This window comes from Eubalaena glacialis, chromosome 1, assembly GCF_028564815.1.
Source record: "Eubalaena glacialis isolate mEubGla1 chromosome 1, mEubGla1.1.hap2.+ XY, whole genome shotgun sequence".
Lineage (NCBI taxonomy): Eukaryota > Metazoa > Chordata > Mammalia > Artiodactyla > Balaenidae > Eubalaena > Eubalaena glacialis.
Genome location: NC_083716.1, coordinates 2,994,988 through 3,008,854, shown reverse-complemented (window position 1 = coordinate 3,008,854; position 13,867 = coordinate 2,994,988). Strand labels below are relative to the sequence as shown.

Sequence of the window (13,867 nt, the reverse complement as noted above, 5' to 3'; positions counted from 1 at the left end):
CAGTGAGTCCTGCGTTCCTGGTGTGTGTAACTGGTAGCAGCAGAGGAGGCACTCATCAGAACAGGAAATGGAGCAGGAGGCCGGGGCGTGGAGGGAAGGATAACTTCAGCATTGGCATGCTCTTCCTAATGGCTCTGGAAGCCTGACAGGCATATGATGTAATCAGTGGAGAAGTATAGGCAGGAGACCTGAATTGAGAGTAATCCACCTTATAACTGGTGATGTGAGCCGTGGACACTGGTGATAAACTAGGACGAGAGCACAGAGGGAGAAGAGAGGCCAACGTTAAAGAGGGATAGGCCTCCCTGGGGAGTAGGCCGTGGTATCAGAGGCTGGCGGGAGAGTTGGTGGGACGGGGACGGCCGAACTCATTTCTCAATGTCAACTGGCACCGCCCTCCTCACAGCCACACCCACCAGGTGCTCTGCCCTCAAATCAAAACTTGTTGTCAGTGCCTTCATTGTATGCCAGGATTTAAAGGGCGGGCAGCTGTCCACTGTAGCCCCTGAGAGGCGACGGCCAGGTTGAGTGCTGTGTGACTGCTGCCGGGCACACACGAGAGCCCCCATTGACTCAGCAGGGGTGTATCTCACCACCTGCATGGACGGGTCCCAGTCACAGCAGCCCCAGACCCAGAGGGGAAGTCCAGGGCAAAGCCTCCGTCCTCTGGTTGAGAGCCGAGACAGGGCCGGCCCTCGGCAGGGAAGGACCAGAAAGAGCCTTAAGAAAGAGAAGAGCAGACATGGCTGGACTTGGTGCATAAGTTGTGCTCATTAGACAGTGTTCTTCTCTGAAAGTGCACTTCTTCAGCACACGCCCCACGGTGATTAGTGTGGAAGTGACCGGAATCACCAGGAAGATACCTTTGTGAGGGTTTGGGCCACGTGAGGCTGGGCATGGAGTCTGTAGCTGGAGTTAGGTTCTATTTAATAGGAAATAACCATTTGATAATTACAATCATTTTTAAATTGATAAATTGATTCTTTTAAATAAAAGAAAACATTAAGGCTGACTGTTCTGCAGAAGAAGCACATGGGGAAATGAAATTTTCTATCTCACTGGGAATTTCTTGGTAAATATGCAAGCAGATGCATACATTAAATTAAGATTACGGAAGTAAAATGATCTCATATGCTTTTTAGGCACAGAGAATGCATTCTGTACAGCATAGAACAGAGTAAATAACAGATACTGGGCACCAAGAGTATTTTTTTCTTTTGGAAAAATATTGAAAAACAGTTATTAATTGGAGACTTCAAAGTCTTTATTTCAGTAAGTCTCCCAAATACCAGTGGCCATTTCCCCAGTGGGTAAGTGGGGACACCAGACCGGTTCCCATTGTCAGTGGGTGAGTGAGGACCATCTGAAGACAGACTTGCTGACTCTGCAGCCTTGGCTGTGATGCGAGGCATCCCGGATGGTGCAGGGAAACAGCAGACCCTGTGGCCAAGTTCCCTGAGAGGTTATTTACATGAAATACATGTATTTTTTAAAAGCAGTTTTAATGTGCATGTTTTCATTTTTAGCTTTATTTGCTTTATGGTTTTTGTCCTGTGGTTCATATTTATGTTCTATTCTTTATATGACTTGTAGCTATTTTATGTAATATCATCTTCTCTCTGGCCTGACCTGAGTTGCCCTGTGCTAATAACCATGGTAAGTTTTCCTGGTTTGCAAGGCTACCTTGAGTCAGCAGACCCCTAACTTGTCTGTTAATCTGTACACCATAGAGAACAGCCAGCCTCAGGTTTTCAGACAGGCATCATCTCCTTGTTTTCCTGAAAGGGAAGCCATAGTAAGCTCATGTGCTCCCTGAGCAATTGCCAGATCTGGTGGTAAGTAAAGAAAATCACGCGTAAACTGAAATCAAGGCCTTGTCTTCCCCCCTCATCTGTTTGTGAGCTGCCATGCTCCTCCCTGTGTCCCCATCTGATGGGCAGTCTTCACAGGATGGTCCCTGCTCGGGCATCATTAAGTGGCTTTTCCTTGCCCAACGTGCGCCTGTGAACGTCACACCGCCAGGCTCATGGGCCACCGTGCTTGTCTGCTGGGGGACAGCGGGGGGGCCTCACTCCCCAGGGCTGGTGACCTGGGCCAGCGAGGGGCGTGGGCCGGGCAGGGGAAGAGCAGGCCATGTGGCCACGGCTGGGGCCAGTGGTGTCAGGCTGGGCGGGTCTGGGGCTCCAGGTTCCTGGGCACCTTGATCGCCACTGGCAGCAAGGGCCATGCTGCTCACAGACAGGGCTGGTAGTGGCAGTAAGAGGAACGGCGATAAATGTAGATTCTTTCGGTGTCTGCAGGTCGTTATTGGAATTACAGCAGCTGGCTGTGAGGTCATAAAGTTCCCCTGACAGGTCGTGAATACCAAGCCCGGTCACTGCGGAGGCTGCGTGCGTCCTCCTCCGTTATTGTCAGGGAATGGTCTCTCCGGGAGGCCGGCATGAAATGAAAAAGGGAGGCTGGAGAAAGGAGGCGTGCCAGCAGCCTCTGAGTGGGCAACCCCGGATTTCTCTCTGAATCGGGGAGGAAGGGTCGGTCACTGGTTTAGAGACCTGGATGGCTCAGGACCGCTCAGGGCAAGGCCCGCACCCCAGCCTCCCTGCCCAGAGCCTTGGCCATTACTCCTGGTCCTGCAGACGAGTGAGCCTGGCCAGGATGCTGAGAGCGTGCTTCTCGAATGATGTGTGGGCCTGGCCCAGCTTCCTTTTCTGGGCGGGACCCAATGGGGGGCTTCGTAGCTGTGACGCAGAGGGGCTGCCAGTGCTGGGCTGTGATGCTGCCCTGAGCATGTGGGGCCTGGAGGACGGTGAGTGTCACCTCCAGGCCCCTCAGGCCTGAGGGAGAGACTTTTAGCCAAACGAGCATCTCTCCTGGAAAAATTCATCTTTCAGTTGAGGACCAGGAGACACACTGGAAGGTATTTATCTTGAAACCTAAACTCTGTAAAAAACATAATCAAACCCTCGGTCTTGGGGTGATAGCCACTCCATAACATTTTAATGACACCTATGGGGTAACATATATTAGTTGAGTCAGCCGTGTGTGCGCGTTATGTGTAGACCCAGTTTAAGGCGTGTGATTCTAAGCCATAACTGACTAAAGTCACCTTAAAGAGAAGCGTTACATTCTTAGTATAAAGGAAGTGTTATTCGTAAGGTTATAAGATTTTATTTTAAGCTCTCACAAATAAGCAGCAGTTCAGATCAACATGTTTGGTAGGAAACTAATTTGATTAAATTTCACACTATGATGTGTCTTTTCCCAAACTTTATGACGTTCTTGTATACCTTGTGGGTTCTAGAAACAAAGGTCTGGGAAAGGCTGGGGTGGACCAAGCTGGAGGTGCTCCTGTACTGCAAGACTTCTTAGGCCCACGTGTGCTGGCCTGCAGGTAAGGGGTGTGTGGCGTTTCCCCATATGTTTAACCAAGGCGCGCTTTTCTTCTTCCCGAGCAGCCTGTGTGACTCCGGGGGACCTGCGGAACACAGTTTGAGAAATGCTGGTATAGTTCAGTGGAAATGTGTAATTAAGGAAAAATGAAATAGTTATAAAATGTTTCTGTGAAGAGTACAGCCCCGTGAACGTTGAACGTCCTGAGTGTGGTACAGGGTGCGCTTCTGGACCTTTGAAGCTGGGACGTGCTGTGGTGGATCTTAACGTGGTCAGTAAGCAAATCCAACCCCGACTTCCCTCCTCAAAGGAAAGGGGTTATCTCCGCGTAGGTGCATCCGTCCTTGGCCCAATGTCAGTGAAACAGGAGAAACGGCCGGGTACAAACCTAATGCCTTCCTCTGCAGGTTGCAGTCAGTGCTGTGTTTACCAGACAACATGTCACTCTTACAGTTACAGAAGGCACTCCTACGTACTTTCTGGGAATATGAAAATGTCACAAAATTGAAAGTAATTTTTCTGGAATTACTGTAAGTGAACAGATCATATCACCTCCATTATGCCATTCTGATCCTGTAGTTTCCACGTAGAGGCTGGGACGTGTCTTTGCCTTAGAGAGGAAGGCGGCCGGAGCTGCAGGCTGGGGCTCAGTAGCAGACCCCGTGCACTTTTCTCATTCACATCCTATCGATTTGTGACAGCGATTACATGCTTTTGTTGTACAAGCAGTAGGGCTTTCTAACTGGCGCTATGACTTGTAGACTTTCGGAGAATTTTCATTAAAAGTCGCGAATCGTACAAGCTGAGGAAAGCCGAGACAAACGATTTAAAAGCCACTGGCACGTGGGCCGGCCTAAGTTCAGATTTCCTTTCCCGGGCATGGTTTGGGGGGCCAGTAGCAGAGTGTTGTTGTGTTATAACAAAGCCGCCTCTCCAGGGCCACGGGAGTTTGCAGATACTGATGAAAGGAGAATCCTCCGCATTCAGAGACGTATCGGCATTGAGACCTCCCGGTGCCGGGGGAAGGTGGGTTCACATACCTGTGTCCCAGGAACCCCTTTTCCCCGCTCTTTCCTGCCTCCCAAAGTGTTCCCCCTCTTGGCTGCCTCGATGTTGCAGATAAGGACTCTCAGGGGTGTGTCTGGGGACCCATTTGTCCCAGGCGGAGCTCCAAGGGTAAGGCCGAGATACCTCCCGTCCCAGGGCCTGGAGACTGTCTGGGGTCACCCTGCCCTTTCCGAGCGATGGCTCACAGCTGCACTGAGAGTGCTTTTCTGCTACTGGGCCCAGGTTCCAGACAGTAGGATTCTCCTTGTCCTTTTCTTGGTGGCTCCTGTGTTCTGGCCTGTTACCCTGGGGACGCCAGGAGGTTTTCTTTCAAACTGAGAGACATTTGCTTGGGGAACTTGGCTGAGGATGTGGCTTTTCCGTGATGCGCAGACATTTCCCCTTTAAGAGTCAGCTCCAGGGCCTTGCCTGTGACAGGCATCTTCCACTCGGGGCCTGCCTTGGCCAGGAAAGCCTGTTTGTTCTGGCTGTTTTGACCGTTGAATTTTTCTTGGCTTATTTTTAATTTTTTCATACGCCTCCAGGGGAAATTCCCAACTCCTTGGCATAGCTAGGGGCCTTTTGCCCACAGACGCCGGCCCTCCAGGGCAGGCCCCTCTCCTCAAGTCTGTCTCAGGCTGTGGTCTGCACCCAGACAGCAAACGCCCTGTCCTGGAACGTGGCACGTGCTCTTTCTTCCCTTCCCAGGATCTGGAACTCTGCCCACTTCTTCTCCACCCCGAGCTCTCGATCCCTCAAGGATGTCCTTGCGCATCTTCTCTGACGCCCTCCCTGACCTCAGCTGCCTCTGCGACCCGGTGCACCTAATCCCCTGCCGCACTGGGACACCTGTTTCCTCAGGGACCACACACATCCCACACTTTACACATGCCTCCTGAGGGACTGTCAATAGATCGTTGATTACCAGTTGGTATTGGTGATCTGCTTGGTACTTAGGAGAACACGGGAGCTTTATCCTGTATTTCCGTTGAAAATGGTCCCCCTACCAGTGCTTCCTGGGTCGTTACCTAGCACTAGATCTTCATCTGTGTCCGTCTGTCTCCTGCACTAGTCAGTGAGCACCACGAAGGCAGCGTTTTTATCAGGCCGGTCACCAGCTGTGTCCGCAGTTCCCCGCCCACTCCATGTGCATGTTAGTATTTACTTCATACATTTGCCCAACCGTGACATCTTAAATGTTTATTTGAGCTGGTAATATGAATTATATTTCAAATACCATGATGATGTAGGGAGCATTTCTTACTTAAATGGAGTTTTCCCCAGTGTGCATGGGAAGCGTGCTGCATCACCCACCCCCAGAGGCGGACCTTCCTGAGGGGAGGGGTGCCCGGGGCCTCTGACAGTGGGAGCCGACAGACTGCACCATGACTGTTGAAGAGATGCTGCCCATCTTGAAAACTTGTCAGAATAGGAATTCCAGAAAGATCAGAAATCCGTATTCCTTTTTAAAATTCTGTTCCTAAACATTTGCTCTGCAAGAGACCCCGTGAGAAGAGGACGTGACAAAAGTCTACTATTCAGAACGTATAAAGAACTCTCTAAACTCAGCAAAAAAGAAAATAAACATTCCAATTAGAAAATGGGCAAGACACTTCACCGAGGAGCGTATGAGTTTGGCAACAGGCACACGAAAAGACGCTCATTAGACAATAGGGAGATGCAGATTGAAGTCAGTGAGAGACCACGGCACACCTGCAGCCACCCTGGCAGACAGCACGGCGGTTCCTTACGGAGTCGAGCGCACGGTTTCCACGTGGCCCAGCAGTCGCGCTCCTGGTCGTGTACCCTAGAGAAATGAAAACTTACGTCCACACAAAATCTGCACACAAACATTCACAGTAGCTTTATCTGTAATGGCCCCAAATTGGGAACAACTCAGTGTTTTTTCAAAGGTGAATGAAGAAATAAACTGGGTCCACCCACACAGTGGGCACTTACCAGTGAAAGCAATGAGTTGGACACAGGACACAACGTGGATACCCCCAAGGGCCTTATGCTGAGTGAGGAAAGCCAGCCCCAAAAAGTGTGATTTTGTTTCTGTAGCACTCTTGAAACGACAGGCTTGCCCTGACTGAGAGCAGGCCTGTGGCTGTCCAGGACCAGGACTCGGGGGAGGTGTGACTGTAGGCAGCAGCGGGGGCGTGGCGTGGGTGATAGGACAGTGCGGTGTCCTCCTTGGGGTTGTGGGTATATGAGTCCAAACGTGTAATAAAATTGCATTAAAAAAACGTAAAAAACCATTTTAAAACTCCCTAAAAGATGAAAATTTAAATTTATAAAACAAGTAAAAGCTAGCGACACCCGAACAAGATACGTAGTTTAGTTACCAGTGTTGCGCCAATGTCAGCTTCCTGGTTTTGACAACATACTCTGATTTCTTGCAGGTGTCAGTGAGGAAAGCTGAGTGAAGGGTACTTGGAAACTCTCTTCACCACCTTGGCAATTTCTTGTGAATCTCAAATTGTTTCAAGATAATTTTATTTTAAGCTGTTCCTACTACATAGCAGTTTTTAAAAGAGAAGATGGGCTAGAGGGTTGGGAATGGTGCTCACTTCGCTGCAGTGAGTCTCAGAAACGAGAGTATTCCTGTGTAGACGTTGGGGGGACAGAGCCGTTCTTGGAATGATAGTAGGTCCCAAAGCTAAAAATGATTTAGAGAAGAAAGCAATTCTTAGGCTAGAAAAATGCTGCTCATTTGATTCTTCGGATTAGCCTCATTACCTTGTGTTTTAATTTTTAATGCCTTAGAAAACGGGTCCAGAACAGTCAAACAGAAAATGTCCAAGTGAGTATTAGGCTTCCACACACACGAGAACTTTTAACAGAGCGCAGATATGAAATATGGAAAACTTCTTCCTGATATTGATCACATTTGAAAGTTCCGACTTTCTTAATTCAGTCTGTTATTGACAGTAATATGTTTTAACTCGAGAACGTGTTCGTTCCACGCACATGGACTTGGCTTGTGAAAGTGTTCGCGGTACACACTGACATTGGATCTCCTGTCATGGTGACTTAGACATAGGACAGCAGTGAATGACTCCTGCCAGTCAAGGAACTTTCACTGAAACCCCACTCGAATGGTAATAATCTGCTCCTGTAATTGCTGTGGAAAAGGAAAATCCTCCAGAGATTTTACATCTAATCATTTATTTATAAATCTGTAGATGGCAGTCTGCAGAATACGCGTCGGGGGTCAACTTTGTGCTCAAAACAGTTGCCTGATGTTTACATTTCACAGTGTATTTTTTTAACAATACCTCCACCCCCATGATCACAGAAGGACCCCACTTGCTGGTAGCTGCTCTGCGCCTTGTCCCATGGCCCAGCCACTTCATTACAGATGCCTCGGCAGAGGCCGTCCCCTCAGTATTAGCTGAAATGTGCATGTTTTTCCATCTCATTAATTCAGTCTACATACAATTAATTTTTGCCTATTAATAAACCCCTTGGTGTTAGTGACAGCTATCTAAACCACTTCACCTAGTGTGGAAGAGAAAAGTGTGCTTGCAAATTTCTGCCCCTCCTCTGCATTTTTATTGTTGTATTTGTGGGTTGAAGGGTGTTGGTGCATAAATCAGCCATTGCAAGAAAATGTAAACTGCCGAAGATTCTGGCTTTTGACTGGCTGATGGGGAAATTTGAAATATTAATTAGCTCCACTTGTACTGGGGATAGAGATATAGGGGAGCCATCCTAGCTTATTGGGGTCTTGGGCCACAGGGAAATTTGTTGGAGCCTGTATGTGAGATAGATCAACTTTCTTTTTCTACAAATCGAAATCCTCGCCTAATTTGGACACCTCTCAGAGGACATCTGTGTGTTCTCGAATTTCATAATTTCTTTTTAAAAAATTAAATCTATGAATGCAAACAGGTGGTTGTACATGTGATAACTGTCCCTGCTGATCATATTCAAAGGGCAAAGGAAAATACCAGAACTCAGAACAGAGCCTTGAAATTGAAAGGAAGTACCACCTCTTTCGAGGGCTTCAGTGGGAAAGTGGGAAATTCCCCACAACCTTGGTTGTGCTCTGCTCTCTGATGCCCCTTCGTCAGGGACGGGTCTCTTCCACAAGTAAACTTTCCTCAGTTCAGCACCACCGGCAAGGAGGAAACGCGCGGTCCTGTACGGGTGTTAGGAATCTTAGATTTCTGGCACGGATTTGGAGAAAGCGCAGTTACCCGATGTGGAGCTGCTGGAGTGCCTGGATTCTTTCTAAGGGCGTTGCATTGCGGGTAGGAAGCTGGAGCTCCGTGGCAGGCCTGAGTAGCTGATGAAATGTCCATGGGGAGAGCTTAGGGTGCCTGTCCGGGTAAATCCGTGCGAGTGACATCACATGGAGGTTTCCAGATCATTCTGTGAGAGTTAGCCAATGTCATCGGTCAGCTAAATTGGATGCGCGTGATTGATTGAAAGTCAGATAAACGATTCAATTTGCTGATTTTCAAACATGCCAAATGTATTAAATTTATCAATTGTAGTGGTTAACAAGTATATTTAATAGGGCCGTATAATGGCTTTAATGAGACTGTTGAGTTATTTATTTATTTATTTATTTATTTATGGCTGTGTTGGGTCTTCGTTTCTGGGCGAGGGCTTTCTCTAGTTGTGGCGAGCGGGGGCCACTCTTCATCGCGGTGCGCGGGCCTCTCACTATCGCGGCCTCTCTTGTTGCGGAGCACAGGCTCCAGACGCGCAGGCTCAGTAATCGCGGCTCACGGGCCCAGCCGCTCCGCAGCATGTGGGATCTTCCCAGACCAGGGCTCGAACCCGTGTCCCCTGCATTGGCAGGCAGATTCTCAACCACTGCGCCACCAGGGAAGCCCCCCGAGACTGTTGAGTTTTGTTATTGAGGATCGAAGACAGAATCTTGTTGGAAGCTTCCTGACCAGCCAGGGGCAGCCTTGCCAAGTCCCAGCAGCTGGCGTGAGCCACCAGAAGGGCCAGTCCTGCCCTTCACTCCTTGTGTGACACCTTTTGACAGCTTCCCGTGCTCTTAGGACAAAGACGACACTTGTTCCCCAAGGCCTGCCGGCCCCACTCTCCGTCTCTCCTCCTGGATTACGACCCCTGGGGCCTCGGTGGTGGGTGCTGGTCTTCCTGTGTGGGCTCCTCCCCCGGGGCCCTTTCCCCATTTAGCCGGTTGTGCTTTCCGTGACTAAACGGTTCAACACAGGGCTTCGTTAAATAGCTTGCACGGGGAGTGAATAGGCTTATGCTAGGTGTTTTCAGAACACCTAGTGCTTTGAGCTCATTCAGAGAAAGTCACATAAATAGCACCTAATCATTACAGGAAGTCTAACGAGGAAACCATTAGTTAGTCCGCTTTGGAGACGAGCAGGTGAGCCTCATAGAAAGGGAAATATCTTCCATTTCTGTGATGAATTGTCTGCATGTGCAGATCTGTGTTTCTAAATAATTGAATAAGAAGTGTTTTTAATTCTATTTTTATTTATGAAGTACAGTATTTAATTATTCCCTAGATTTCCAGATTGGCCAATAAACCTTTTCTTCCCCCTCGCCCTTGATTATTCTTAAGTTTAAGACAATGCACGGTGGCAGATGTGCTCAAAAACCATCCGTCATCCTAGTTCATGCCACTTTTTAATGTCAGTTATAAAGACAATTACTCCTCTGGCTTCAGAAGTTTATTTAAGTCTCTGAGAAGATTGGTGGCTCTTCAGACTTAATGTCTGAAGCAATAGAAACAGACAAGACGTCAGGAGGCACTGGTGTCTGCTGGATAAGGGAGCCCATGCCGTTCTCCTAAAAGTAGAAGTGTTTGCTGCCGTTAATAAATTGAGCCAGGGAAAAAAACCAACAGCAACAACACAGGGATCTCTAACTCAAAATCGGCTTCCAAGGTACCATGAAGATGGACCTGGAGGATGATTCCACATGAATAAGACGAGAGTAGGCCTTGTCTTTGATACCAAGTTGAGGGGCTCTCCCTGTCCTGGGTGGTGGTTTCTCTCTGCCAGGTCATGTGAGTTGCCCTGAGCCAGTGATCTTCCAGGAAACCCCAGGAATGGGTTTGAAGGGTGTGATGACGGGGGACCCAGGAAGAAGTGAGGAAGTGGCTGCTGGCGGATGCTGGTGTCTCCTGTACACCTGATCTGGGCGGAGCCGGGGGCATTTCTCTGAGGATCTGCCTCCTGAGAAGGAAGGTGTGACTAAATATGGACCTGCCCAAGGCATGCAGCTTCCTCCCCTCCTTGCTTGGCTGGTAGAGGAAGTTGTGGGCTGCCCGAGGGGCGGGCTGTATTTTCCTCATCTTTCCATCCCCTTTTCCACTGGTATAGTGAGCCGCAGATATAGTACATACTCGACACCTTGACGCCTGTTTACGCACTGAAAATAGTGACACCATTGCCCTTGAGAGCAATGAGGAAGAGAACCGTTGACTTGGAAGAGGGAGGGTTTGTTCAAACATCAGCCTCAAGGAGCATCCCTCATTTCCTCGAAGCTGGGGAGTGCACCGGTCATGTGTTAACGTGGTTTTGCGGGGGGGGTTTTGTTTTTGGGGGGTTTTTTTGGTTTTTTTGGTTTTTTTCAGAAGAAACATCTGTTTCTTTTTGATCCTTTGTTTCTTAATATCTTCAACAGAGTCACCCGTTTCTAGTGTATGTATTTTATTTCATTTTTTTCCCCATGAGATATTTCAATGAAAATGGCAAGCCAGATAGTTTGCAGTTTTTCAAAACCTAGGAGTTGAGCTCTAGACCCAACTGCTGCTAGAGTTTCTGGTTTGATTCTTGGAAACTGGAGTTAGTTTTCTAATCACATGCGTACTGATTGGCAGGAAGATGTTCAATCCTAATGTACTAGGAGTGAGGGGGACATGGGGACCAAGAAGAGGACAGCTGCTCAAGAGTTAATATTTATCTTCAGTTCTGACTTGTTTAAGTCTTTAAAATGTTTAAAGAGGAAAGCAGAATGGTGGAGCAGGTCTGTTGATTAACAGAGGCATACGCCCCCTTTTCTGTGCTCTTTTTTGTCTGTTTTCCTGGATGGTTAGGCCAGCTCTTCTGAAGACATTGTGCACCCAGGCAGAGGGTCATTTCTCTGGGAGGAGCTGGGAAGACTCTTAGCTGAGCCCTGATCACACGCCAGTCAGCCCAGCCGAGAGTCGACAAGCGTGCTCTCAGCCGCCTTGTGCTGTGTGCACGACTTCAGATCCTTGGCTTCCAGTGATTTCTGTGCCGGACCAGCAATGCCCAGGAGAGAAGAGATGATGATAGGTCAGATAAATCTGAAACAGCATAATATTTGATTGGTCATACAGAGTACAGATGTAGGAGTACTAAAACTGAGTCTCTCTGAAAGTAGTGAACTCATCCAGATAGGTCTTAAATCCATGAAAGTCTATTGAATCTTGGGCTCTGGGTGGAACCAAAAGCTGAAAAACATGAAATTCCCCTTCTGTGCCTTGGATCTGGTTCAGAAAACTGTTTCTTAGATTTCCAAGTTTTGATCAAAACAAAGACATGCAGTAGAAACACAGTTTAAAACTTTGCAAGTTTGTATCGTGTATTTGCATGTGTCTTAACCAGTTTGGCTTAAGAAGTTCAATTATTATGCCTTCTAGAGAATGCATGATAAAGTTGATGGAAAACACAAAAAAATCTTAGCAGGAGCACAATAAGGCAATAGAATATATCAAAAGTCGTTATACTTACTCAAAGTAAATCCTAAATCACTTTCCAGTACATTCAGTACCATCTCTTTGCCCTGACTTTCCCTTATCTGGAAATTTTCCCTTACTCATTAACAAGTCACCAAACGTTATGAGTGTTTCACAAAAGGCACTGAAGTGTCAGTTGCTGTGAGTGATACAGAGATGCCCGAACGTGTGGGTGTGTCTGTGGAAGTCATCAGACCAGTCCACGAAGACCTAACAGCTTGGGAAGCCAGGCGCGGAGCGTGCAAAGGTGGAGGGTGGTGTGAGAGGGGCTTGTGGACGCAGGAGAGCCAGAGCGGCCCCTGCCCGCAGGAGCTGTTCCCTGGGCCGAGGTCAGCTCCAGGCACGGGGACTGCAGGGGGAAGGCCTGGCACAGAAGGGGAAGGGCAGCGGCCAGATTGGCTGGAGCTCAGGGTTCCCCCCAGGAGAGGACCTGAGTCAGGGCCAGGCTGCGAGGGCCTTGACCAACCAGATGCGCAGTTTGGATTTGATTGTGTTTGCGTGATGAGGAGTCAGGAAGGACAGTGAGCGGGATGGTGGCGAGCGCCAGGCAGGGTTTGGGGAAGGTTTGTCTGACTTCGGCAGGTTCTCTGGATGGGGGCCGAGTGTGGAGAAGCCAGTTCAGAGGCTGCGGTCGTCCAGGATGCGGTGGGAACTGCGTGTAGTGGTGACAGGAGGAAGAGGAGACAAGAACCATGTGTCCAGGGGTTTCCAACCTGGTGGCAGTAGGAAAATCAGAAGGTGTTGCGGGCTGAGGGAGGACACTGGGAGAGGGGGAGCCGATGAAGCGTGGGGCGGAGGGCCCGGGAGAAGGGGCAGCGCTGAGAGGGATGCCTGGACCTAGGGCGCCAAGGCCAGAGGCTGAGGCCAGAGCGCCCGAGGGAGGGTGCTGGCTCTGGCTCTGATCGTGGGAGCGCACGGCGGCCTTGGAGGGGACAGTTTCCATGGCTGCGGTTCTCGGGTGAGATGGTGGAGGAGGGAGCAGAGAAGTGTGAGAACCAAAGGGAGGCGGGTCACGAAGCACAGGCCGAGGGCCTGGAGGGGCTCGGGGAGCTCTCGTCCAGGGGAGGCCCCCCCGGAGCGTCGGGTCAGGGGCTGGTGCGCACAGGGAGAGAGGGCGGGGCCTGTGCTTCTCCCAGGTTGTGGAACGATCTCCCCCGAGGCCGTGTTTGTTCGTGTGCTGTTGTGGTTGAAGGCGCCGCACCAGGCTCGAGAGGCCAGCGCTCAGCTCAGGTCAGGCTTGGGGTGTTTGTCCCTGCTCTGCGGCTTCTCAGCCGTGTGGCGGGGCTGCTGTTAATCCGTTCAGCACTGGTTTCCGCATCGGTAAAACCGGAATCCAGATCTCACCTCGTATCTTGTGCTGAGGGCGAAACGGGGTTAGTGCAGGCCGAGCGCCGAGCACGATGCCCAGTACGCAGCCAGCGCTCAGCAGACATCAGCCGCGGTGCCAGCATCCTCTGCCTCCCCACCCAGACCAGCACCTCAGAGATCCACACGGGCCAGCTAGCTGGATGTAGAGCTCACAGAGGGGACCCCACTTAGCTAGGGGTCGAATTAGGGTTTGAAGAGGGATTTGAGTCTGGAGGCACTACAGGTGGGAGGAGCGGTGTGGCGAGGTCGGGATCCACCTGCAGAGACGGAGCAAAGGCACAGCAGCTCCGGTCGACGTGTGTAGGCCAGGGTCCGCCCGCACCTTGTGTGCAGGGCCAGGCGGTTTGCATCTTC

General features: G+C 49.8%; 1 protein-coding gene across 1 annotated transcript in view; it reads left to right on the top strand.

The window, feature by feature from the left end:
* MGMT (O-6-methylguanine-DNA methyltransferase) overlaps nucleotides 1–13,867 on the top strand; it is a 294,862-nt gene that overhangs the window by 222,173 nt on the left and 58,822 nt on the right. The gene's annotated exons all lie outside the window — the stretch shown is intronic.